Source organism: Mustela nivalis (assembly GCF_964662115.1).
Source record: "Mustela nivalis genome assembly, chromosome: 7".
Lineage (NCBI taxonomy): Eukaryota > Metazoa > Chordata > Mammalia > Carnivora > Mustelidae > Mustela > Mustela nivalis.
Window position 1 is genome coordinate 107,126,643 of NC_139026.1, and position 25,958 is coordinate 107,152,600.

Consider the following 25,958-nt stretch of genomic DNA (forward strand, 5'->3'; position numbering starts at 1 on the left):
GTCATCTATGAGGGTGTGGAGGCTCGAGAGGTTTGGCGGACAGGTGGCAAGGCACACGGGTGCGGGTTTTTTTTTTTTTTTAAGATTTATTTATTTATTTATTTATTTGACAGAGAGATCACAAGTAGGCAGAGAGGCAGGCAGAGAGAGAGGGAAGCAGGCTCCCTGCTGAGCAGAGAGCCCGATGCAAGGGCTCAATCCCAGAACCCTGGGATCATGACCTGAGCCGAAGGCAGAGGCTTTAACCCACTGAGCTACCCAGGCGCCCCATCAGGTGCGGGTTTTAAGGACAAGAAGGACCGCCATGGCCCACGTTGTCCAGCTCATTCCATGAAGCTCTGCAGGGTAGAATGCGCACCCAGAATCGGAACTTACAAGGTGAAGAACAACCCCTTAGCCTCACTTACCCAGAGACCCAGAGCGGACTGACACGGTGGCTGCCCCCAGAAGTCCAGGGGGAGATGCCACAGCTGCTGGCTGGGAACCTCTGCTTTGGGGCAGAAGCTGTCCTATGAGCCTGTTGCTGTCCTAGTCACTGTCCACTCCCACCTTAACTAGGAACTTCCCAGAGCAGCATCCTCTTTCTTTTGAGTACTACTGAACCCAGGAGTACTCGAGCATGGTGCTGAGTGGTTGCCCCCATCCCGAGGGGAACTCGGCCAGCGGTGGCTGCCAGAGTGGGGCACCCCAACAGCCCAGGGGCACGATGGGGGCTAAGAGCCCATTGGCCTCCATGTCCTTCCATTCTGTATAAGTAAAGGTGTGCTTTTCAACAAAAATCTCCTCACCCAACCCCACCCCAGCCTACCCAACCCACCTAAAAACTCATCAAAAGGTGAACAGTGAAACTCATCAAAAGGTGAACATCTTTATCTCTGAAAGATGGCCTTATGAGTGATTTTAACTAATGCTGTATTTTTTTAATCTCTCTATCCTTTCTGATCATCTCCAAAAATCACATACTAATTTTATAACCAGAAATAAACTTTGGAAAGATGAAGCAACTTCCTTCTTCGCTCTCGGACCCTTCCCATCGTTAGTGAGAGACCTGCACCCTCCTTTCCCCATATGGGCTGGCACACTCACACCCGCAAGGGAAGAACGTCCCCATGCAAGTGCCATTCATCATTGCTGGGACAGCACAGCACCAGACCTCCTCATTTCTCGGGTGCGGGACACCTGCGTGCCGGCACGGGGAACAGTAGGTGCACACTGAACGCTCTCTCCTCCCTGTGGTCCTGGAGGGGCCCCTGCTGCTGCTCTGCATACCAGCAAGCCCCCACAACCATCTCCAAAGACAGCCTTCGACCATTAGTAGGCAGGCAGCCTCTTTAAGGAGTCCACGAGGGTACGGAGCCAACACCCAGGCTCTCCTCTCAGCATACTCGTCACCATGGTGACTCCCGAAACATGAGTGAGAGCAAGAAAGATGAAGAAAGGGAGCCGAGGGGGAAGACAAGGCCAAAAGGAGACAAGGGTGCTGGTGCAGGGGCTGGAGCAGGAGCTGGAGCAGGAGGCCATCCCCACCTGCCACCCCGTCCACTTTGCACCATCTTTAATCCCTCCCGGGCGCCAAGCCCCTTCTCGGGGCAGGTCGCCGTGCCCATTGCAGCCATGAACCTGGCTGTCCCTGGGCCTGGCAGCCTGTGATCGGCATAGGAGTCCCACAACTGAGCACTGCATACCTCAGGCGCTCCGTCACGGCACCCGAAATGGGTTCTGGTGTCATAGGCGCAATGCTGTGAGCCAGTGACCCTGGCACCGGCCACTTCCACAACTGCTGAGAAGCTGGCTTCAGCATGGGCAGGCTGAGCCCGGGAGTGGGAGCAGAGACAAGGCTTCCCAGGGCAGGCCTGCACCAGGACAGGCAGGGCTGGGGAAGGGGCACAAGAGCCCGGCCCCCAGTATGCCTGACTGTGGTGGGCCACTCACCCGCACACACCCAACACAGCAGACACACAAGAGGCAAGTGAAAAGGTGAGGCATGAGGGGAGATTCTAAAAGCAGCGAACTCCTCATTCTGGAAACACAAAGCTTGCAGGGTATATGATCAAAGTTTGCAAAAATCCTGAAGGACAATGAGACAGCCGACGCAGATCTGTCCAACAGATCCCAAAATAGAACCTCAGGCATCCCTCGAAGCTTTAAAAAAATTATCTGAGGACAAATAAAAGGCAATTCAGCTTTACACCTAGGCAAAGGCAAGGGGCTCATTACCATGCAGGTGGCACAGGACAAAAATATGGCTAAGATCAAGACCACTCATAAACCCAGGGTGACAAAACCACACTGGTTCATTAAAGGAAGGTTAGTTGGAGCACTTTGCCCTTCACGCTGGCCAGCCCTACGGCAAATGGACAGACAAGCTACTCACCGAGCTCAGGAAGCCCTCCCCATGTGCCATGGAAGCAATCAACATTGCTCCCCGACGAGGCACGGGGTGAGAGGAAAGCACACAGGCTTTGGAGTCCGACATCCAGAGTCCAAATGCCAGCTCCACCACTCACACTTGGAGGCTCTGAGAAAAGTACCTTACCTCTCTGGGGCTGTTCCCTTGTTTGCAAAATAAAGAGAAGGAGATCTTCTGCAGAGGGATGATCTGAGAATTAAACCACATAACATATGTGAACCCCAAGGACAGTGCCTGTTAGGTGGGAGGTGGGCAGGAAACAGCCACTAACAAGAATCCACATTCACTTCGCCAATAAATCAGCCTAGGTTTTGCCCACGGCAACATTGGAGGCACACGTAAATAACCCAGCACGAGGAGAAAGCAGTAAGGATTGCTGACAGACAGAATGTGGAAGGAGTTCCGAGGGTCTGTCCGGAGGAGCTTGGGAAGGTTTCACGGAAGAAGAGGAGTAGCACTTGAGACAGAAATCTTTAAGGGAGTGGGGATGGGGCTGTCATGTGTACAGACCAGTGGGATGGGAAGAATCATGGGCAGGAAGGAAAGCATGAGCCACACGGCAACACAGGAAGGAAGCAGAATAGGAAATGATGTCTGAGTGCTTCCGAGGGGCTACCCAGGGTGCTATGTGACAGAGAGAGAGCAGAGACAGGGAGAGGTGGTCCACAGGGTACCTGAGGTCACTAAGAGAGTGTGACTCCAGCTCAGAAGGTCCAGGTGATGGGGATGGGGAGCATGGTCTCTGCTGATTTCCGAGGGACGGTGACAGCAGTGGTATGTTGCGTGGAAGTGGAGAGGGGCTATTAACAAGACTCAGGCACCAGGAAGAAGAACCCAGCAGTTGTGACACAATGATCTAAGAGAAAGTGGGGACAAGGAAGATCAGAAAAGAACCTAATGAGCACCCAAGGAATGAAGGAGTCCTGACCTATGGAAATGGCAGTACAGACAAACAGGTGCGGGACAGATGGGGCGGGGGCAGGCAGAGTTTTGGGTCTGAGAGCTGGGCAGGTGGTGGGACTTGCTACCAACCCAAGCAACAGGATGAAGGAAGGCCTCTGAAGCAGGAAGACAAAACCGGTTTGAGGAACCAGTGGAAGGTGCACGTAGAAACCCCAGCACTCGGTGGGAAGCATGGTGACGGAGGGCTGTGAAGCCGGGATCAGAAAACATGGTTTGGCCACGCACTCTGTGGCCTCTAAGTGTAACCCAACCAAATGTGGCTTCAGCATGTCGGGCCCAAGCTTAATCATCCAGAAAAAAGTGAAGGAACTATTCTACTCTACGGGCTTGTCGTAAAGGGCAAATGTAACATACATAAAGATAACACTACAAACCACAAAGCACTTTATACACGCGAGATGTTACTCTCGGGCTTCACAGCTAAAACCAAGGGGCTAGACAGCTTTGCCAAGGGAGAGGGAGAAGAACAAGAGGGAGGATGGACCAGAGGTGTAATGTTCGGAGACGTGAGTTCAGAGTGAGCAGCAGCCATGGACAAAGCAGAGCAGCAGGAGAAAAGCCAGGAGGGCCCAATCTCAAAACTCAAAGAAAGAGAGTGGGATCTTCTCCCCAGAGACGGGCTGCCCACAGCCCAGGCTCATGCGGCCACACTGCCAGTCCCAGCCACCACCCCCCAAGGTCCCATCAGGAATAAGTGCCCTTGACCCAGCCTGAAAAGGAGGACAATGTCACAGGTAAGTGGAGTGGGTGCTACGGAGAACCGCAGCCCCTCGGAAAAGTAACTCCCGCAGAAGTAACGACAGGTGTGAGTGGCCAGTGAGGGACTGCCCATCAACATCTCTGGGGACAGCAGGTCAGAGGAGAGGCATTCGGGAGCTGTCTACTCCCTGATTATCATGAAGTGGCTGTTGCTCGAATGGCTCTGGGAGGGGGAGGAAATCAGGCGGGCTGTCACTCCAGTAAGAGGAGACTTTTACTCCAGCGTCCTCCAGGGGCCAGGCCGGCAGGCGAGCACGGACTGCACACCACCCCATTCCAGCACCGAAGCCCACAGGCAGTGGGGTTGTGGGAAGCCGGGTGGGGGGTGTGTTTCTGCAAAAGAGTGAAGGGGCTTCTCTGTGAGTCCGGGAGCCAGCAGCGGGAAACGAACAGCGCAGGGGGAGGCCTGCAAGAAGACAGCAGTGAGCACCTCCTCTAGTCGTGGGCTGGCTTCAGGAGCGGTGCAGAAGGAGCTGGGCAGACGTGCCAGCTCAGGGGAGCTGAACCTTCCAAACCAGCCCGTCCCCCCCAGCCAGGGCAGAAGAGAGAACGCCATGGGCAATGGAGTTGACGGCACCTGCTCCATGGATGCCCCCCACCCCAGGGTGCTTCTCTGTGCACTGGAGCACCCCATTCCTCTCCGGTCTCCTTCCCCTGCCAAGTCTGTCTCCGAGGAGGCTTTGAGACCTTGCCAGTCATTTTGGCCTGACGTCCTCTCAGGCCTTCCTGTGCTTTCTCTGCTCTGAAGATGTAGAGGACTGAAGCAAGAAAGACCTCTAGAGGGCTTCCGGGCCCATCTCCTGCCTCCACAAGACAGAGGACCGGCCACTCTGCTCTTTCCCGGAGGGGTACGTGGGCCAGCAAATCCCATCAGCCAGAACTGGAAGAACGAATCTTCTCTCTCTCACTCCACCTTTAGTAAATTTCATGGGCCTTGGTCAGATTGTTTCTGCTTTCTCCCACTGCCTGTTGGCCCGTCCTAGATGAGGCCCACAGTCATTCCCAAGATGCTCTCTCAATAAACTCATCAGTGTCCAAAGCAATCCACATTTCTCAAACACCTTCTATGAGCCCTGCACTCCTATTCTTTCCCCTGGGACCACGCTCTTCTCAGACCACCGTCACCCAGGAGCCCTACGCACGCCACAGTCTATCCTGGAGGCTGCCCCGTGTCACCTAGGACTCCCGCAGAGCAGGGCTCAGCCTCTTTACCTACACCCTTGGGAGCAGAGACCGCCTCGGCACAAAACCCCACAGCCATTTCCACGAACCGCCCAACCCCAGGCCAGCAAGGGTGGCCAGCAGCACTCAGAAAGGGGAGCCGGGAAGGCCCCAGGGTTGTTCAGAAGAATCACCAATCCTAGTGTGGTTCCGCCCTGACCCAAATGAGGCCGTTACAAGGCCAGAATTGAAGGGCATGGTCAGAAAGGATGTGGGTGTGCTGACCCAGATAACAGGGGTTTGGAACAACTGGGCTACCACTCCCTGGTGCTTAGAGGAGAACGGACTCAGAATTCCAGACCTTCCAAGTGTGAGATTTTGCCAAATGTCCATGTGCCTTCTTCCCTCTCCACTCCAGGGAGCATTCTCAGTAGGTAACCTGGGTTCAATCCCTCCTGCCACATAGTCCTCCTATCCCCAGGGTGGCTATACTGAGCCCATCAGAGTCCCAGGAGGGGTCACTGAAGCTGGGAAGAGGAAGGGCACCAGGGCGGGGGGCGGGGGCAGCCTCTGTGCTCCTTGGATTCCAAGGAGAACGGCCCAGCCTGCCCAGCAGAAACTCAAGTACACAAAACCGGAGCACCCCCACCAATCACTAAAGTGCACAAGACAGACACAGAATCGATCCTGATGTTGGCTACACGTCGTGGCCCCTCCTGCCGCAGCTTGGTGTCATCAGCAAAGGGATGTTTGGGGGATTGGGAGATGCAGCCGAGACCTCCCTCACCCCCCTTGTGACTCTTTTGGCAGCCAACATACTGTAAGGAAGCAAAGTGGGGACAACAGGGGAGCAGGCAGCTCTTTCCCTCCACAGAGGCCGCAGGGACCCAGAGAGGCTGTCCATGGCCATAGGGCAAACCGAGGGCAAACCCTGTCCTATCTCACTCCCTTTCCCTCTGACACAACTAGGCTTCCACTCAACCTGTTCCCCTCTTCTGCAACACTCCAAAGTGGCTTGAAAAAAGAAAACTGGAAAACACTTCTTGTGGCAAGAGTCAACTTTCCCTTTCCATTCTCAGGGTGGAAGCCCAGGAGTAGCTTTGAGGACATCCGTCTGTCCTTCCTGCACCCCCCAGGCACCTCCCTTTGGCAGGAGCCCGAGAACTGGAAATGGGCCTGGCACCTTCCGGGGCTGTTGCACCGGCTAGCAGGTGCAAGAAACGTGCCTTGGTCCAGGAATCTGCTCGCTCGCTTGGCCGCCTCAGGACGGTCCGATCAGAGTGGTGCTGAGTTCCAGAACCAGACGCTGCCAGCGAGAGGCAGAGAGGGCAGCCCCTCCCAGGGGCGGGAAGGGGGCATGGATGGCACCTGGGCTCAGGGAGGTCTATCCTCCTCCCTCCATCCCAGGAACAAAGCAGCCCACACGTGCGTCTGCCCCAGAAGCCTGGGTGCCATGGAGTAGAGAAGCAAAGGCGCTGGGAGGGAGGGAGACTTGGCAGAAGCAAGCCCATGGAGCTCCAAGAGCATGGTGCTGGATACCGAGAGACAAAGCTGGGTCAACTGTCGTCAGGAAAGGGAGGGAAGAGCCCAGCCACTCTCAGAGGGAGAATGTTCCAGAGTCTGGCAAGGGCGGCGCAAACCCAGTGAACCACATACCCTCCCTTCTCGGCTGTAGAACTCCAGCAAGATTTGGCTCCACTCATGCTTTCTCCTCCATTACACGGGCTCTCACACCCATGACTAAAGACACCATCAAGCAGATGGTCCCCTTCGGGGGGGGGGGGCACTGGGAGCTCACCATCTGGTGAGCCCTGATGCCACTGATGCTGTTTGTCTGCAGCACAGGGACCAAGGGGGCACAGGGGGTGCGAGAGTCCCTCCTCCCGAAGTGGACCTCGGCGGGCGTTTGGCCACAGCCCCAGCACACACCAGCAGCAGCCTCTCCTGCCCCCACATCTGTGCCCTGTGACTCCTTCCAGGGAGGGCTGGGAGGACTGGCACCCAGCTCCAGGGCTGTGGCTGGCAAGCCCTGGTCTCCTCCCCAGCCAGTGCTGAGAAGCAGCAGGTGGGACTTCCCTACATCTCTTTACGGGAATGGCTGTCACAAGGCTATGAAGGTTTGGGGAGAGACAGCAAGGTCCAGGGTGGGGATGAGACCTGCCTAAACTCACTCCTCCATGGGGACCAGGGTCCCTGTGGCTGAGTCTCATGGAGACAAGACAAGAGTTTGGGGCAAGAAAGTTGAATCACAGACAAAGTAATCTCCCTGCCTCCAAGCAGACCGTTAGGGTAAAATATCATGTCACTGAAGCATCAATCTCCTCAGAGTATGCTATGTAGGGCGAAGTGCCCCGGAGAGGCCCTGCTGGGTGTAAGCCTTAGCATACTGGGAGGACACAGCCTTGCCTAAGGTCCAGGCGTGGCAAACAGAGGCCAGAGTGCTGTCGACTGGCCCACCAAGGCCTGGACAGGAAGACTTTGGCTCCCAGAAGCATAGAACCAGAGGGTATGTGGGGATAGAGGAGACCCCTAAGGGCTGGCAGGGGTAACTCAATCACAGAATGTTTCTCAGAGACAGTGGCCTTGAACCCTGTTACCTTGTACATCCCTGCCACCGATCATAGGCCACAGGGCCATTCTCTCTGCCAGCCTGAGAACTCGTATCGGAGGGGCCAGGAAAGCAATGGGGCGTTCATGTCCATGTTCACCCAAACCTGGCAAAGGAGGGCCAACAGAGAGTGGAGTGGGGGATAGCAGAGGCAAGGCCTGAAGCCAGGCTTCACCCCCTCGCAGATGCCCAGGACTGATGCTGCCTAGGCTGGGATCCGGTCCTGCACTAAGCGGCTTAGCTGTCGGCCCTATCTCCGCAGCTCAAGGCTCAGCTGTCTGGGCACGAGGGGAGTGGGGCCACTCTGTGAGACGTGAGCACCTCCGGCCAGACAGAACTGCTGTGCCCAGAGCTACTCTGAACGCCAGACGTATTCCTTAGCTTCTCTGAACCTACGTGTAAAGGGAAGGACAATGGCAGCCCGGCCACCTCGGGCTGGAACTGGAACTCCATAAGGCCATGGGAGCAGAGGTCCAGCACTGTGCCTGGCCCACAAGAGCTGCTCTACGGATGCTGGGCAGCAGGGAGGAGACACGGTGGTTGGACAGCAGAAGATGAGAAGCAGAAGCCAACTGCCACACACTAACGTAGGGAGAAGCACAGGCCTGACTGCTGCTTCCATACTGAGTCAGCTTTATCTACTTTGGGGTTTAAGGCCCATCCTGAACTCGATTCCCCCAAAATACTAGTGCACCCAAACCCAGACTTTCTAAGGCTGATTCCAAGGTGGTGCTAAGAGGCCCGGGGACTCTCCATCCTCCTCCAGAGTTCCTGTCGGATGCCCCACCTCTGAGGACAGGCTCACGTGTCACTTTGGGGCAACAGAGGATGGACACAGGGTACAGGGAGCAGCCGCCCCAGAGGGACACACAATTCCCAACAGTCCGTGCTGCTGGAAATCCTGCAAGGAAAGGACTGAGCACTAAGGGCCCTTGGAGATCCCATGCATAGTCACTGGGTGCCCAGGCCCAGGGAGAGCTCAGCAGACCTCACAGCACCTTCAGGATGAAGTTGGGGCTCCCCACCACAGCAGCCTGCCCCTCCACCCAGGGTATAGGCAAACCCTGCAGACCGCTGCATTCCCCGTGTAGTCCTGTCCCAGCAGCTGAGCATCAGAGAGGGGTAGGGACCGTCCCTGTCCTGGGGAGCTGGAGACAAGGAGGGGGGTTCAGAACACCTGGCTGTCAGGGACCCTCCCCAGAACTGACGGTGGGAGCCTGAGCAGGCCACCTCCCACTCCTAGAAGCTGTTCCTCCCCAGAACAGGAGCTGCCCTTGCTAGTCACTAGGATGGGGGGGAGAGGAAGCTCCGGGGCGAGGGGCAGGCTGGGCGCAATCCCAGAGCGCCAGGCCACAAGGCAGAAGGTACGCCTGCCCCAATGCAGGGAATGGCAGGTGGCAGACCCCATCCCAGGCTGCCCCCTCACCTACCCTACCCTAGCTCAGGGCTTTGCATATGCAGCCCCGAAGCACTGGGGCCAGTATCCCATATGCAGGCTCCTCTGGGCCTGCTAAGGAGCAGTCTGGTTGGGATCAAATTCATAATAACACCACCCCAGGGGACTGATGGAGACCGGAGAGAAAGACCCCCAGAAGGTGGCCTGAGTAACACCAGAGGGGCCAGGGAGGCAGCAAGAGGGAGGGAGGCAGAACGTTCTCTCTCTCGATTCAGACAGCTCCCTGCCCAGAAGAAGAAAGGTCTTCAGGAGCCCGGGGCATCTCCTCTTCACCAAGGCCAGTAGCCCCCACATGTAGAGGCCCCAACTCCAAGCAGCTGCCTGGCAGAGGCCGTGAGGAGGGGGCAGAGCCCTCCACTGCTCTTGGTCAGGACACGACCGGGCTAGCAGCATTCCATTCTATACTGAGCCCAGTGACACAGCAGAGCCCCGGGCTGGCAGCGCCGGCCGCCTCCCCAGCCCCACTGGGCACACCCCAAAGCCAGTACCTCTACCCAAGGTCAGGGCCTGTCACAGGCCTGGAGCCACACCCACAGAGCGGACCAGTGCTGGGCTGAGCGCACCAGTCAGAGCTCCAGCACCCGGCATCACCATTTTGCAGGCAAGATACCGAAGGACAACCCTGGTTTCCAAATCAGGCCGCCCATTCCTCCTTGAAGGAAGGCAAGCCATCCCTTCCTTTGCTTGATCTCCATTCCGTGAAGCCGTTCCGGTCCTATGCAGGCACACACACACACATAGGCACACACACGTACGTGTTCTGACATCTCGGAATTCGCTGTATACCCACAGCAGTGAACGATCCCGCCTCACCTGAATCCCCCTTGTGCAGTGGTTGCGACGAGGCCGCATGCATTAGGCGGAGCTCAGAGCCGTTCGCCAAAGAGCCCATTTTACAGTGTGCGAAGTACACCACACAGAGAACATCTCCGCCTGCCCCGTCACATGTGATGATTCCCCAAACATGCTCACCCCCAGTTGTACTCGGTCTAACCGTTCCCCTGACGTAAGACATTCCAGTTGTTCCCAATTTTCCTTTACTACAAATTGCTCTGTAATGAACACACTCACACGCGACACCTGACAGCGCTTCTGATCAGTTTCTCAGAGTGCATTCTTGGAAGTGCACCCACTGGTCAGAGGATGGCTCTCCATACTTCCCTACCAAGTTGTCCAGCGCAAAAGGTGCAGAACTTTATGCTCCCCTCCCCTCCCCTCCGACCCTTCACCCCCTCTGCCCCACCCCCAGCTCTGTGTTGAAGGGCTGCCTCACACGAGCAGTGATCAGTGTGAAAATCTGGGCACACCAGAAACACAAAAAGAACACAGCGTCATCGTCACAGCTTGGATTTCTTTGATAGCTAGTGATGTTCCTTCTCATGCTTATTGATCACTAATATTTCTTCCTATACAAACTTAATTACAGTAACAGTCAGCAAGCCACAATTCTCAAACGTCCATGCCATTTTGGTGTTACTGTTACAATATATCAAATCTACATTCTATCACAGGAGTTAATATTATGCTCGTATTTAACACCAGAGTATAGAACAGATAGGCGTGGTCAGGAGGTCGGGAACACTGGACTTCAAGCAACCCAGACAGCCCTGAGTGTAAATGCCTATACCCTCAGGCACCAGCTGTGTGACCTTGAGATAGTTACTTAAACTCTCCCGTAGCTTCAGTTTCATCTGCTCTGGAATTAGAACATGAAACTACGATAACTGCTTTTCAGGATCCCCACGCGAATCAGGTGAGCCATTTAGTGTAGGACCACACACCCGTGGGTGCTCTACAAGCAGAGACAGTGGACACCACGGATGCTACCGAATGGCCCGACATGCTGGGTGCCTGTCCTGGGATGAGAGGGGTAAAGAGGGAGATGCCAATGCTACCGAGCTACAACGTTACAAGGCTAAATAGCACTGTGGCGTTCAAAAGGAGGTCTTCCCAACTACACTATACAGGCAAGGCACTGACCATTTGAGGGTCATCAGTGGGAAAGCAGGGGAATAGACCCAATGACTTTTTATCCCAAGGAGACAAGAAAAAAAAAATCAGTGTCATGATAAGCTTCAAAGGGCAGCTGGAAGCCAGAGTAATCTCTCTCAGACTTAGGGGCTCAGTTCTAATGGAGTAGAGCAGAGGGAAAGAGAGATGCCTGGAGGCTGGGTGGCCTAGACACCCCCCACCCACCACATTCTGGGGAAAGGCAGGTGCTCTCCATGCAGGCTAGGGCAAGAGAAGAAAACCATCACCCAATCCTCAGACACAGCCTTATGGCTTAGATGCCTCCCCAACTCCCTTCTCCAAAGGATGGCAGTAGAAAGTGTATATTCCACAAACCTGGCACCTTGCTAATGCCAGGAAGCCCAGAGCCTCCCTCCTGCTGCACCTCCCACCATGTAAGTGTCATTCCGGGGCCACAGACAGATGAGGCCAACCAGCCCAGACACAGGCAGGTAGGGGACGATGCCATCCACCCATCTGGCAGAAGAGATTCATGAACCATCCCCTTTAAGCATAAAAACAAGCCTTTTAATGGGCAGGAGAGACCCACCCCCCCAAGGCAGAACCCTGGGCTATCCCAAAAGTCACACAGGGGCCACACAGAAAGCAATTCTGATGTGTTTGTCCACCCTCACACCCTTGAGGGGCAGTGTAACAACACACAAGAAGAACAAGAGCTCTGGAGGCCTGCAGCCTGGATTCAAATCCCCCTGCTTTCCTGCTATCCAGCTGTGTGAGCTTGGGCCCGTGACCTAACCTCTCTGAGCCCCCATTCCACAGCCAGCATAAAATGGGAATGCTGACATAGGATGGTGGTCAGGATTCAGTGAGGCAAAGCATGCAAAGAGCCTACAACAGAGCCTGACACATAGGAAGAACTCAATTAGTAAATGTCACTGCTGTTCACCAAGGAGAGCTGGGGAGTGGAGATTACAGCAAATGCCCCCCAGGCAGAGCTCTGACTCCTGTGGACTGTCCACAATCCTCCTGGGGCTGCTCCTCTCCCACCCTGTCCACACCACCCACACCTCAGCCTGCAGTGGGGCCTTCTGAATCCAAACACACCCCAGAAGGAAAACGAGGAGAAAAGCCGGAGACCACTGAAGCTGGTTGACGGGTACATGAGGATTCCTTACACTAGTCTATTTCTGCACCTGTCTGAAAATTTCCACAATGAAGTTAGAAGAAAACAAGGAGCTCTTTCATAATACCTGGCCCCACTTGGTCAGACCTCTTCTCTGTTCTTATGATGCTGGGGACGCCTTCCTTCTTCACACCCTAGAATATAATCAAGATTCTCTTGCCTTTATGCCATTTTAAAACTTCCAAACTCTTAGCTGTTCTCCTCTCCCCCACTCTCCCTCCGCGACACCTCCCTACCAGATGCTGTTGGAAACTCCCAATGACCCTCCAAGGTCAAGTCTAGGGCAGCCGACGACAAACAGGAACACGTGGGTTTCAGCCTCAGCCACGCTGCCGCTGGTGCTCACCTATACAGCTAACCTCTCTCCACTTAGGACCAGTGGAAGCTCTGCCGAGCCAGGGGACAGATTTCTAGCAGCCACTGCTGCTACTCTGCAAAGGCTAAAAAGAGCCCCCGACCTCCTTCTTGGAGCCTACCCGTGGGTGTCACACTCAGGCATGGGGCGGGGATAAGGTGATTCCCACGGCAAACACGCCTCCCACACGGAGGGGTTAGGGAAATGGGAACACGGGCCCAATAAACATAGGAACAGGGATAGGAGATAAAAACAAAAACCAAGAGGGGGGTGAGGCGGTGCCCCTCCCTGGAAGTGTGTGAGTGTGCTCCTTCACAGACAAGAAGCCAGAGGCAGGGAGGCAGTATTCCCATCACAATGATGGGGGACAGGCCCGGAAAACAGGAGGCTCCTAGGATCACAGGATGAACTGGGACCCCTCCAGTCTAATTCCACCACGTCCTGCCATGTAGGTGACTACAGAGAAACCCACCTTCCTCTCTCCGGGCGTTTCCTGGCCTTCTTCAGGGAGTACCAGGCCTTTGAGTAAAAGGCCTAGAGAGAAAAAACAGCAGGAAACACCCTGGGGACAAAGGTATTACACGTGCAGCCTATGTGCCCAGGGGCTGGTGGCCATTGGTGTCCCATGTTCTCCAGGAGCTAAGCATCAACTGGTCCATCGGTAACTGTGTTCTAAATGGCCCTAGCGGACATCTCCCCATGCATCCACACACGGCCCAGCAAGGGACTGAGGTCTGAAGTCGTAATAATCTTCAGCCCCGTCCCTGGAGCAGAGAAATGAGGGCACGTGACTTTGCCCCAGAACAGGGGATAAAAGAACAGTTGGCTTTGGGTCTCAACCCAGCAGTCCCAACTCCCAGCCAAGGCTCTCCCTAGGAGACATAAAGAGCTGACACAGTTCCCTGGGAAGAGCACCATTTGGGGCTGGGTCTTCCTGCTTGCAATGGGAAGGAGCCGGTCCTGGTAGTGCCATGACATTCACAAAGGGCACCGTGGGAACAAACACAAGCCACAAACCACAATTTAGCACAAAGCAGTACCACCGCCCCCCGCCCCAAGCCCGCCCGCCAGCAGCTGCAGACCGTGCTCGGCACCACGTGTCCTGGGGGGGGGTGGAAACACAGGGATCCCTGAGCGCTGCCCAGGGAAGGAGGCTGTCATGTGGGCCAGACTGAGGGAGTCCAGCAAAGTGAGAAGAGCAAAGGAAACAGACAGAGGATGTGGGTTCGAAGCTCAGCTCAGCTACCTCTAACCATCAGCCTTAGGCCAATCACTGTGTTCTCTTACTTGTGAAATAAGAATGGACCTTCCCTACCGGAGACAGACAAGCACAGTGTCAACTGAAAACTGAAAAAAACAGGGGAATATTCTAGACTTCCTGCAGTGGGGGAGTGGGGCAGCTGGTGAGAGGAGGGAAGGTAGGAAGACAGAGGAAGGGTCCCCAGTGAAGCTGAGAGTTTGAAACCCAACCTGCTGGCTTTACTGCCGAGACCTCTGTCATCACGGGAACCATACCTGCGGCAAGCGTATGCCAAGTTCGTAAACATGATTAAAAAGGTTGTTTGCAAAGTTTGTGCAAGGGGACAGGCTGCAGATGGCGGCAGTAATGTCCTTCCACAGCAGTCAGCAGCTGGCTGTACAGACTCAGGACAGCTGTGGGGGAGGGGGGTGCTGATGCTTACTCTTGGCTTTGGAAATGGAGGGCTCATGGACCCTACCCTCTCTTGAGCGGACATGGAGGGAACTTCCAGAAAGTGAAACCCTAAGCCTGCCATTCATTCCAGAGAGATCAGTCAGGCTTTCAATTCCTGCCCAACAAGGAGGCCTGACGAGGAACGTGCATGCCCAGGAGCCCCTCAGAGGGGAGGGTGGAACACAGCCCAGCCTGCTCTGGCAGTCCATCTCCAGGAGTGTCCTTGGCAGGAGGGGGTTAGCCCGTCTGAGGTCTCTCCCTGCTCTGAGGCCAAATGCAGGGACCAGAACTTTCTCTCCTACTCGTGGCTTGGCAGAGAGATTTGTAGGTCACATTTCCCCCAAAGCAGGCATCAGCCTATCTGTCTTTGATGGTGAGCCACGAGGAGGCAGGGTCCCAGGACTATCTGTGAAGCCAACATAAATACTCTACACATGTGATGAAGGAGACAAGGTTGACCAGGATAAATCAATGAGCCCTTGGCCCCAGTTCAAGACGCCCCCTCTCTCTCCACACACCTCACTGCCTCAGCCCCTTTCCTCTCCTGGCATGCTCCATCCATGCTTCAGGAGTGGTCCCACCTGCTCCAGGAAGCCCTCCCTGATGGGCCATCCACAGCAGCCCTCACACCAAATTGCTCTCTCATACCTATTCTGTGGGACGCTTCTCAAATGTTCCCTACAGTATGAGGAACCCAGAATGTGCCCCACGACGACCTCCCTGTCTGGATCTGAGCACACAGAGCTTCCCACAACCCTGCAGCATGAGGTGTACGCCTGCACATTGTTACTGGCCCTCTGCCTCCTGCTGAGCTGGGAGAAGAGTCATCGGTCCACTACCAAAAATATGCCAAGGCCGGGACGCACAGATGATTCCCCTACAAGGGTTGGGGAGCACACGCCCAGGCTTATGAGTCTTTTCTCTACCCCCACCCCATTTTTTCCGGTCCCAGAAAGCCCCAGCTAATCTCTCAGTAAATACCACAGGCTTGGTCAGATTCAGAGCCAGCCAACCGCATGCCAGACGCTCTTTACATATCATCTTATTTACTGAGAGGAGCAACGTGGTGGCCGGGAGGAGCTCAGGCAGCATCTGGGTGTGAACCAACTCTGTAATCACCCGCTGTGGGACCTGGGACTAGTTTCCTAACCTCTCTGAGCTGCAGCTGCCTCCTCCATAAAACGGAGGTCCACACCATCTCTCTCTCTCAGGTTTGCTGCTGAAATCATGTCTGTGAAGTGTTTACGAAGTGGCCAGCACTCTTAGAAAACTCCTGATAAAGGATAATATTGCATCGATGCCTCGAGGTATTACTGTCTTCTCTCTACCAGCGAGAAGGGCAAAGCTCAGAGACGTCAGGTAACGTGATTCAGAGGTACAGAGTGGCTGCTAAAGAGACAGTGATGGGGAATTTGCACTCAGGTGTTCTGCCTTCAGGCACACTGATCTGGCAGGAATGTGGGCTTGCCGAGGACACTAAAGAGACCAAGATGTAGCAGGCTATGTCCTTATCCCTGGGGAAGGTCACAGCCTCAAGCCATGAGAACAAAGCAGTTGGGGGAGCCTGGGTCGGGTCCCTCCACCACTCTCTGACTTCAGCAGCCCCCTGAAAGTTGAGGCATGGCCTTCGGAAGTCTCTATTTGAGAGGCTTGGCTGGTCTCCCCCAAGTTAAATGCTGCTCCAGCAGCTAGGCTGAACCCCCACAGCTGATTAGATAGGCACCCCCTCACCCTATGCAGGAACCAGGAAGGTGCGGTCAGCCATCAGACTTCACACATGATCGGAAAACAACTGTTTCCAACACTCTGGCTCTCGTGCAAACCCAGCTCAGGGAGACCTTCTCTATCGGAGCCATCCATGACCAGAGGCTGGGAGACGGCACGCAGGGGTCACTTGCTGACATTCACACGCATGCACCCATCCCACCCAGTCTGGCTGACCTGAGACCCCGGTTACATTAGACATGACCTCTAGGGGAGGAGGCACTTTCACAGACATGATCTCTTTCTGTCTTCTGGACCACCCCAGAAGTACATACTTTTGCCCCATTTTACAGGTGAGGAAACTAAGAAAACATTAAGCAATGTTCCCAATGTTGCACAAATAGTAAAGATAGGGCTAGGAGGAAAACCTGGGTCTCCAAGTTCCAGCCCAGGGTTCTTTCCGTAACAGCATGCTCTTCACGGGCTCGCTTGCTCATTCATTCTCCCTTTGCTCCATTCCATCTTTCATTCGTTCTGCCTACATTTTTGACCCTCGAGGTCATTTACCCACTATTACATTCCCCTGCTGCCTGAGAAAATGGGGAGACCACAGTACTGTTTTTCTCGCCTGCGGACCTGCCAGGAATGCGCCCCTCTCGGAGCCTTCCCAGCACAGCAGTACACAGCAAACAGCGGCTGGTCGCAGAGTGGGCACTGGGGACAGAGCACACTGCTCCAGGCTCTGCCCTGCCCACAGCCCTGGTCTGGAACTGACCCCTCCACCTCACAGGGAAGTCAGAAGCCCCACACATAAGGCCTCTCAACCTCCCAGGGGCACCGGGGTGGCACAGTCGGTGAAGGGTCTGACTCTCGATCTCAGTTCAGGTCATGAGCTCAGGGTTGTGCGATCGAGCCCATCACTGGACTCCACGCTCACTGGGGAGTCCGCCTGAGATTCTCTCTTGCCCTTTGCCTACCCCCCACCTCTATGATGAGGTATCTCAACATCCCAGAAGTGGCTCTGGGAATGATATTTAGGGGGCCGGCATGGAGTAAGGAATGGGAAAGATAACACAGCCTAGAGCCCGGCTCATAGGGACACATGTGCGGCTAAAGCAGATCCGGCCAATTAATTAGGCAATTGATGACAGTATTTAGTGAGTGCCCATCACCATGCCCGGGGCTGCAGGGGGCACCACGGATTGGGAGACAAAGGTCCTGCCTTCAGGGGACTGATGATCTGGCTGAGGGAAGGAGACACGTCTAGAAAGAGAAGCAACTGATGAGGCAGGAAGTCCCGCAGTCTCAACTGCAGCCCGGACGGCAACTGCTGCGGAGATGTTCAGAGGGACGCAAGGCACCTGCCGCCGGGAACAGAATGATTTCATTCAGACCGTGGACTATGACAAAGGAGATGTAGAAGGACGGCCAGGATTTAGATCTGGGATGGGACAGAAGGAAATTACCCAAAGTACGTCCTCAACACCACAGCTAATGCAGAAGACTGCCTCACTCCTTCCTTCCCCGATCTTAGCTAAATATTTCATCTTTTTTATAGGCACTTGGCAGAGGCTCCAGGATGGGAAAGCGGAGCAGTAAATTAGATCTGCGAGAACGTCTCAGCCCCAGACACACACACACACACACACACAGCTCACACCCCCCATTCATCCCCGCTCTGTTGGGAAGAGACTGCGATTCTCCGCAGCCTGCTGGGAGCTCAGACCCGGGGCTGCCTGAAGGAACCCCTGACGGCCAAAATAGGTAACGAAGGACAGATCACACAGTTGCACAGTGAAGTATCACAAAGATGAGCAAACTGCAGCTACAGACAACAGGATGAATCTTCGAAACGTAACACTGTGTCAAAGAAACACAAGCTACCGAAAGCTACACAGAGCTCCCCGCCATCGCACACCGCTCAAAAGCGAGCAAAACGATAGATGTGCTGCTTGGAGACACACACATGTGACAACACCACCAAATCAAGGCAGTCAGGAGACGGGTCCCCTCTGAGGAGAAAGGCGGGGGGAACACGGGGACCAACGATGACATGACTAGGGGCAATGTAGTGGCAAGGACCTGGCCTCAGTTCAGGTGGGGATCCAGGGGTGTTACTTCTATTAGCTTCATAACTCATACATGTGTTTTGTATTTATCAAACACTACTTCATGACATAACTTAATGAGCTTGTGAGCTTATTGGATTAATACTTTAACGCGGCTGTGGAAGCTCAAGAAGTCAGTAAGCCAACCTGCCGATGTCACGTAGCAACAGGGAAAGGCGGGGGGAGGTGGGAAAGGGGTGTCCTGAGCATGTGGGTTCCCAGCCCCAACTCCAGGGCACTTCTCCCTCGGTCTCCTCTCCCTGCTCCGGTGGCTGAGAAGCACGAGGAGCAGCAGGGGCATACGGACTGCAGAGGACAGCGGTTACCACCTGAGAAGAGGAAGGGGAACCTTTCTGGGTAGCGCTGGGGACAGAGAAGGGCCAATGAGAGAATCAGCTACATCTAACATGTCCTCCAAGGGAGTGAGCAGCCCCAGGAGGCTGTGGGCATCCACCGCAGGGGGCTGTGGGGAGAAGATGGAGCCGAATCATCTGAGCCTGATTTAATGCCATTTGATGGGTGGCTTAGTTGGTTAAGCTGCTGCCTTTGGCTCAGATCCTGGGATCGAGCCCTGCATCAGGCTCCCCACTCAGCAGGGAGTCTGTTTCTCCTTCTCCCTCTGTCCCTCCCTTGCTCATGTGTTCTCACTCTCAAATAAATAAATAAAATATTTAAAAGTTTAAAAAAAAAAAAAAAGGAATTCTTCTAGTTCAGGATTCTCTGGCCCAGTGGCACCAATGGTACGGAGCAGGCGGCAGGCAGTCAGGGCAGGGGCCGTGCTTTGGTTCTCAGAAGATCTGATGGTCCAACCCAAACCCGTCCACTCCAGCATTCTGGTCCCTTGATGAATAAAAAAGTTACACAGGCTTCATATCCTCTGGTTATTGGGAGGATTTTAAAAGCAAGTAAATAAATAAATCTCATGGTAAAAAAAAGAAGCAAGCTTATGATGGAAACTGGAGGTCTGGAGAGAACGTGTGCCAGGAGCAGGTACCCGGTTACACAGGGCATTCCGGCAGCTGGAAAAGCCCGTGCGCACTTCACTTCCGAAGCTCACTGCCCTCAGGCCCGCAAGCATGGTGCCAAAGAGGGAGATCCAGGAGTGCCCCTAATGACCAGATGAAGGTGACTTCTGGAGAAGCTAGGGCTGAGGTCCCACAGACTTCCAGGGCCCTCCCACGGCGCACGTGATTGTGCTCCTGCATTCAGGGTGAGGAGGAAGCTGCCGGGTGGAGGGGAGCAGCGACCCTGGCCCGAGACAGCCAGGAGCAGAGCCGGCCCCAAGCTCAGAGAACTCACAGCGCAGGGGGCACAGCAGCCAACTCTGCTGGCTAGGCACACACACAACAGCGGGTGGAAAGGCAGGGGTGGGAGGAATCTTGGAGGCCAGACGGCCCCCAAAGTGAAAGGCCCTGCCCAGAGCCAACAAGAAACCCGACCCAGGAGATCATCTGAAGGCGCCGCCCGCCCACGGCCTGGAGCGAACCCCATCCAGGCTCCAAAGCGAACATCTGTTGCCCTGGCACCATGGCTGGCCAATTCCACGTGAATTTCCACCCGCCCCACCCCTCCCATCTCCTGTCTTTGCCCCTTGAGGTTGACCTCTTTAGGGTGGGCCTGGCACGGGGTAGAGACAGGCCAGGTTATAACGTGTGGATTTGATGAACTCTCTCCAAGCTCTCACTCATGGCATGTCTCCCTGGTGCAACAGGGCCAAAGCCAGGGGCTCTGTGCCAGCCAAGGCCAGAGTGAGGCCCAGTTTAGGAGTGCCGGCCTTGCTCATTCCCCATCTCAAGTCATGTTTAATGTCTGCGGTGGTGGCAACCAGAACTAGAATCTTCCACTTGTAGGAATCCAAAGGGTCAGGGCACTGATGGGAATCCCAAGGCCCAGACAGGAGAGGTGCCTGGCCTTAGGTCACAGAGCCAGGGAACCTGGGACTGTCCCTGCTCCCCTTCACTCCCATCTGCCTCTCTCATTTCTGCACCTGCTGTCCTGTTGCCTTCTGCAGGCATAAGAGGCTCCACAGGGCAGAGAGAGAAAGAATGTATGGCATTACCTGGTGAGAAATTTAAAGGACTTTTAAAAACCCACAATCCTTACACACCCAGTGCACACTCTCTTGACCCAGAACTGTCCCCAACCTGAGGTGTCCTTCATCTCTGGGACAGCAGGCTTTTGGAGGTCAAGCTGGGTCCTGAGAACACACACCCCCACGGTCCCACCCCATCTCTACATCTGTAGGCACAGAGGGGTACACAGAGATCCTACTGTTTTAGGGCCTACAAATAAGATCGGGGAAGCCCCATGGCACCCTTAAGGGCTCTCTAGGGTGACCAAGGAATAAGCAAGCCTTCCAACAAACTGGCACTTGCTCAGAGAACCAGAAGCAGTGGCTGAATAATTTCTTCTGATGGCTGCATAGTATTCCATTGTGTATATATACCACATCTTCTTTATCCATTCATCTGTTGATGGACATCTAGGTTCTTTCCATAGTTTGGCTATTGTGGACATTGCTGCTATAAACATTTGGGTCACGTGCCCCTTCAGATCACAGTGGCTGAATAATGAAGAGGGGTGTGCTGGGGAAGGAAGGAGAAGATGGGGGAACAGTTGACAAGGTGGGACCCCTGCCCCCTTTGGGTTCCGAGAGCAGCTTGGGAAAAACCTCAACGGCTGAGAAACCACTGTTCCAACCCCATTTTAGAAGACTATAGTCCAAAGCATTGAAGAGCATTCAGTAGGCACCTACTGTTTGCAGAGGCAGGCGCAAGGCAAGTGCCTTACTGTTCTCTAGAAACATTCAGTTCCAGGGCCTGAACGGAAAACCCCAGTGCACACAACAGTGCAACAGACAGGGCTGCCTGGTGGGCAGCAGGAAAAGGCCAGGGAGAGAAGAGATGGTAAGACAGGGACAGCAGGGTCAGGCTCACAAGGGACAGGGAAGCTAGACTGCAGGATTATTCATCAGGGCACACACAGAAAGAGCTGAGACTTGACCCTGCCTCCTAATCCACAAAACTGTTCACCCTCTCAGACAACCTGTGATGTCTGCCACCTCTACTGAGGTCCCTAGCATCTCTAACCAAAGGTCAAGCAGGCTCAGGGCACTCCTGGGCAGGGCACAGATAGTGTGGGGGTGGGGGCAATGCAGGTCCCCGGGGGCAGCTGCTGGGAGAAGCAGCAACAGCAGGAAGGAAGAAGAATGAGCTGAGAAAGAGGAAAGGAGCTACACCCTACAGTCAGGTCCCTATCTCCTGCTCAAGAACCTCTGGAGGCAAACTCATCTGGCCCACGGGGCCTAGGACTGGCTCTAACACCTCCCACAGCAGAGGGCTCCCGAATGTTCCCACAATAGAAGTGGATACCACAGGGCCTGCCTGCTTGAGCAGAGGCTGCTGGGCTGGGTCTGGGAGGCCAGCAAGGGGCCGCATCTGCATTCTGCTTGGGCTGTGCCCGGCAGGACAGAGATGCCACCACAAGCCTGCTTCCCCCTCTCTTTCTGAGTTCAGCAAAACGCAGCAGGGAACTTGCACACAGCTCAACCTTGAGGCAAAGCACTGCACACATCCAGCCCTCTGCACAATGTTTTCTGTTTGGCCACTGCTGTCACTGCATAGACAGGTCCTGGTGAAAGCCCCTTGCCAGTAAGCCCCCAGACAGGAAGGCTGTAGAGGGCAATGAGGCCGGAGGTAAGGAGAAGGAGATCGCCAGCTTCCCCCAGCCCCAAAGTTCCAGAGTTTAGAGATGGAAGGGAAAAAGGGAGAGCAAGGCTGCACGCCCAGGGCACAATCAGTCTGAGGCACGCTCAAGGGCCAAGCCAAGAGGCCATGGCATGAGGAGACCGAGCGGTAGGAGTGACCTTCCTGGTTCTAGGGCTTCCTCTTGGCGGGAGTGGGGGGGGTGTGCAGGTACAGATCTGCAGTTGCCCCCCTCTGCCCAGGTCTGAAACAGGACAAACCCCTACCTCCCACGCCCACTACACCTGAGGATGCCCCGGTAGTGGACAGACAGGTCTATGTCCCAATCCCCAGAACCTGTGAACATGGCCTGATAAGGAAAAGGTCTTTGCACATGTGGTCATGTTAGGGATCCTGAATTGGGGAGATCTTCCTGGATTATTCTTGGGCCCTTCAATGCATTACAAGTGTCCTCACGAGAGAGAGGAGGAGGGAAACTGGACACATGGAGAATGTGATGTGGAGGTGGAAGCAGAGACCGAGTCCTCTGACACAGAGAAAGAGCCCTGAGTGAGACAACCATGAGCCAAGGTGTGCCGGCAGCTGCTGGCAGCTGGAAGAGGCAAGGAGGAGGGCTCGCCCAGAGCTACCAGAGAAGCGTGGCCTTGCCAACACCTGATAAGAGTCTTCTAACTTCCAGAACTGTGTGAGAAGACATTTCTGCTGTTTTACACCACCAAATTTGTGGTAACTTGTTACAGTAGCCACTGAAAACCCTAGAAGGGAACTGGAGTAAGTTTTCATCAAGAAACCTGCTTGGGCATCAGCTGTGCCCAGGCTGAGAGGTGCTGCCGCCTGGGAACGACGCTGCCACCTGGACACAGGCACTGCCACCTGGGAACGGCATGGCCACCTGGACACGGGTGCTGCCACCTGGGAATAATGCAGCCACCTGGACACGGGCACTGCCACCTGGGAACTGCATGGCCACCTGGACACAGGTGCTACCACCTGGGAATAATGCAGCCACCTGGACACAGGTGCTGCCACCTGGGAACGGCATGGCCACCTGGGAATGGTACAGCCACCTGGACACGGGCACTGCTATCTGGAATAGGTGCTGCCATCTGGGAATGACACTGCCACCTGGACATAGGCACTGCCACCCAGACACAGGTGCTGCCACCTGGGAATGGCACAGCCACCTGGACACGGGTGCTGCCACCTGGGACAGGAGCTGCCACCTGGGAACAGCGCTGCCACATGGCCATGGGCACTGCCACCTGGACATGGGCACTGCCACCTGGGAACAGGTGCTGCTTGCAGCCCACCAGCAGCCAGGGCTCTGGGCAGGCACTAGCGTCAGATGCACCCCCTTCCAAGCCGGTGTGCTAGAGAGATGGGGACAGGACAGGGTGTGGCCTCCAGAGCCCAATGGCTCAGGTATAACCTATGCGGCCCTGTTCCCCTACATCTCTAGGCATCCATTTCCTCACAGAGAAAATGGGCTTGTACTGGCACTGTGTCCCAAGGCAGCTGTAAGGAAAGAATTTTTTTTTTAATGCTTATAAAGCACTTAGCACAGTACCTGGCACATAGTAGCTGCTTACTAACCCCCAGCGGTCATTGTCATATCCTTGAAAGGCCGCATGAGAAGCAAAAGGGCAACGGGAGATGTCTGCTGCACACGGAGGCACCATACAAGGGGCAGCTGTGGGTAGGTCTAACTTGGTAGAAGCCGAGCTCGTGGCCACCACGGCCCGCACAAAAGGGCACGATACCTCCCAATCATGAAGCCCCCAGGGTGCCGGGCCCCAGATGCAAGGGAAGCAGGACCTGCCTCATGTGGGTCTGGTGTGGGGAGGACAGGCCCGGCTGGAGCAAAGGGCACGTGGAGAACAAGAGAGGAGGTGGCAGCGTGCTGCATGCCCACTCGCCTACACTCCTCCCCCCTGCCCCCTGAAAACAGCTCTGTCCCCTCAGCTGTCCCCTCAGGTTCTCAGGGAACCCAGGAGCATACAGGCCATGGGAACCACGCACCGTGAGCGTGTCAGCCCTTCCCCCAGCAGTGCAAGGAAGCCCAGACTGTGTATACTTGGGGGACACATTTGGGCCCAGAAAAAACCCAGGACACATGCATGGCAGACGACTTCTAATGCTGCTCTGGGACTCTTAGTCTCCCTGTGTTGGTTAAAATTACTGCTGGCCTCAGCTCTCGCATTTAATTTTTCACCATTAAACCATCATGTGGCTATGCCCATGGTGGTGTTTTCCGCTGGTGTACAGACGGTGTCCACAGGCAGAGAACCATGCAAGTGGGTTCTGTTTTGGCCTCCGTCACCCACCCGGACCCGCTGGGGAAGTGCTGGGTGGCCCCCGCCACCCCCTCAGGATCTTGCCCATCACTGGGGGGAGGACCTGGCCCCCTCTCCTGTCAGGGCAACCATATGGGAACCCTCTGAGCTCCTTGGAAAGGATTCAGGTCACGAATGAGGAGGGAGCCCTAAAATCTGAACACAGCTGGGAGGCGTGGGACTCTCTACCTCTAGGTAAAGGGCGGTCAGTGTTCTACCCAGAGAGGAGGAGAGCCCCAAGGACCTCATGACCAGAGGATTCAGAGGCGGGCACCCTAAGGCTGCTGACATGTGGATCTGACCTTTCAAGAGCTCATTGCTCCCTAAGAAATATCCTGGCCAGTATCTTTGAACTTGTGGACAAACTGGACACATTTCTCCTTCCAAAGGCCAAACACCAAGAACAGAAGGTTATCTTCTCTGGCCTATAAAGGAGTTTCTCCCCGTATGTGAGATTCTGGGACTTAGAAGTAGCCTCCCTTCTGCTCCTGCCATACCCTCCTGCGACCACTTTCTCCTCCTCACATACAGACTTCCTCCCCAACCCTCGGCCAGAGCAACCCCCTGCGCCCTCTTTCACCCCAACTTCCACCTCATTCTGGAGTCGCGCCAGCACTGATGGTGGCGGGAGAGACGGCAGACAGGTGACTCGGAGCCCTCTCCAGCCCCCCATGCGTGCTGATGGGCCTGTCATGCTTTACTGTGGTCAGAAGAAATGAGAACCAGCTCCCAGCTGGCTGCTCACGTGGCCCAGCAGGAAGGAGCACGGAAGAACAGTCTCTCTGGGTCCCCGGGACCCAGGCTTATTCTCCTAGCCGAGAAAGAACTGCTGTACCTTTTCCAGGGATTCTGCCTGGTGACCGGGACTACAGACTGGCCGGGTCCCAGTCCCTCTGATGAATATAACCTATTGGAAAAGAAGCCCCCCTCCGCCCTGCCTGCTCAGACTTAAAGCAATCCCTCTGCCCCTGTCTTCCTGTTATTGTGGAGGGGAGGGGGCTGTTTTCCCACCTTTCTAAAGCTCCGGAAGCAAGCATGAGTCAGGCAGTGCGCAGGAGACATTGCTCATCTTCTCATGAGGAGGCAACAACGGCCAACATCCCACAGGGCCCTGCCTCGCTTGCAGCTGCCAGCAAACTGCCCCCAGACCAGCGTGGCACACACGTGACTGCTGGTCGGCCTGGAGCTGGCAGGCCCATCTCGGGTGTGACGTCCTGTCCACCACCATGTCCTCACCTCAAGGGCAGGGACGCAAAGAGCTGCTGACCAGTGCCTCCAGAACCCCACACTGCTGTGGGGGGGCCTCCCAGTGGGGAGGGCTGACAAAGCCCTGTCTGGCCCAAAGTCACTCATCTCCCTTCACTCTGGGTGCAGATGAATGCATTCTTCCCGAAGTCCCCAGCTTTAGGCTGGGTGCCTCTCCTGGGTGCCCAGCACAGAACTAGGAAAAGGTGACACTCATACTCAGTTAGGACTGAGCCATGGCAAATGATTTCTGAGGTCCTGACTCCCACACGGGGATGAGCATCACCACTGTACCTGCCCTGCCA

General features: G+C 55.3%; 2 protein-coding genes across 2 annotated transcripts in view; both read right to left on the minus strand.

The window, feature by feature from the left end:
• Positions 1–12,616, minus strand: part of LOC309868332 (uncharacterized protein) — a 29,655-nt gene extending 17,039 nt beyond the window's left edge. The window contains exon 1 of the mRNA XM_082738135.1: positions 12,579–12,616. The gene's annotated coding sequence lies outside the window, so the exon portion shown is untranslated. The remainder of the gene's footprint in view (positions 1–12,578) is intronic.
• TSPAN9 (tetraspanin 9) overlaps positions 1–25,958 on the minus strand; it is an 84,086-nt gene that overhangs the window by 31,807 nt on the left and 26,321 nt on the right. The window lies entirely within an intron of this gene.